Raw genomic sequence first — 1937 nt, forward strand, 5'->3', positions numbered from 1 at the left:
AACCCTCATAAAGGCAACCTGGAAAAACCCCCAGCTTGTATTAACTCATAAAAGATTACAAGAAATGGTTAAGACTTTCTTTGAAATAAGACTCAATATTTTTTTTTGGTGAGTTCATGTAGAGAATGTCTAGCATCAAGTATTACTCATGTTTTGGGAACCATCTGATTACCCTTACTTACATCTGGGTAATAGATCCTCTCATGACTTCAATCATTGCACCTATCAATCAACATGCCATTTGATATAGTAATTGCATTGTTTGTCTCTACTCATGCTAGTATTAAGCCAAACAATCTACTCTCTTATCGTGCCACCTTCATAGGGCTTGTTGCACCATTGCATGCGAGTTGCATTTTGCTTGCAGAGATTTGTCATGTTGTCCAGCAAGCATCAACCAATCAAGTATCCTATGTGAGATGTCTTACTACTCCTCATGCAAGTTTCATGTTGTTATTGTATCGACAACTCCTTACTTGGGCTTCTCTTAATGCCAAGGTGTTGCACCCCTTGCACCTCTAGGTTTCATGCCTTAATTTCTCACAACCCTTGCTTGGTCTCTCATCAATGTCAACTGATGCATTATGTTGAGCTCTATGTGCATGAAAGTAACCTATGTGTATCAAGTCCACATGCTTGATACAATATTACCCTTGTATGCTAAACTCATTGTCAACTCATGTGTACCAACCTTGTTGATTCATTCCATAAGAGGAATGCATAGTTCATGTTGTACATTCCACATGTATGACATGGCATTACATTCATGAATTACACCACACTCATGACATTGTGCCCATTCTAACAAGGCTTACTATTGCATCTTTCTCATATTTGATTCCTTACATTATGCTCTTAGTGTGGTATAACTGTTGTCATCTATCCTTCATCACCACCATTGAGAAAGTCATCCCTCTTTAAAGAGTATTTTAAACATTTTCCATTTTTTCAAGAGGAGGCATCATAAGTGCTTCCACAATCATAATGGATTTTTTAAATTAAATAAAATCCAAGAAAAATAAAAAGAAAAAAGTTCTTCCACTTAAAAATATATACCTTCCCAAGGCAACCCCTTTGAAGAAAAATCTTAACTCCTTGAAATCCCATACTTGAATTCTGCCATGCTAAGTCACTAAGGTGGTGCCTTGCATGTGCACACCTACTTGCTCCTCCATCCTTTCCTCCCTTGTGTGTTGCTACACTCAAGTCACTACCAAGCCCCCACCTTGTACTCATAGCTTATACTAAAATACTCCTCAGCCTCGTAAGCCTCCTTGTTTTTCTGTCTTGAACTTGGCATGTCACCACGCATGCCATAGGCACTTATGGGTGCAAGGTGCCACCACATGAAGCCTTAGTGCCATATCAACTAAGTCAAAGTGCTAACAATTGTCCAAATGACAATAGTTAAAAGGTATTACTTTCTAGTTATATTAGAGTTAGGATCTTCCTTTGAGGTGGATTTAGGATCATTCTTCTTCTTGGCTTAGTGGACCTAGAAAGCCCGCTCTCTAGGCCAATGGCAAGGATGGATGAACTCTTCAGGCAACTTGGTTAGAGTGAAGTATGTGTTGTGTTATAAATAAAATCAAATTAGATTGAGTTTGTCCATTGGATAAGTTTGTCTAAAGTCCATCATTTTAATGTTGGATTAAACCTATATATCGGATTGGACTTGAACGATGAATCCATGCTAGAGGAACTAGTCCTACTCCTCCAAAGTGGCATACGCTATATAAGACCTCAAGTTTATAAGAGGTATATAGATTTAGTTGAATGACAATAGTTCATGATGGAAGATGAAGTTTAACGTCCAAGGACAATATTAATAGGGAAAACTGTGTTTCGGGCCGCCCATTTGGCCCTAATAGCTTTTTCATAACCCAACTTTCCATAACCCAAAATATGTGTACTGTTGCCCAAAAAAATATCCCTTT

The sequence above is a fragment of the Vitis riparia genome, chromosome 5 (assembly GCF_004353265.1).
Source record: "Vitis riparia cultivar Riparia Gloire de Montpellier isolate 1030 chromosome 5, EGFV_Vit.rip_1.0, whole genome shotgun sequence".
Lineage (NCBI taxonomy): Eukaryota > Viridiplantae > Streptophyta > Magnoliopsida > Vitales > Vitaceae > Vitis > Vitis riparia.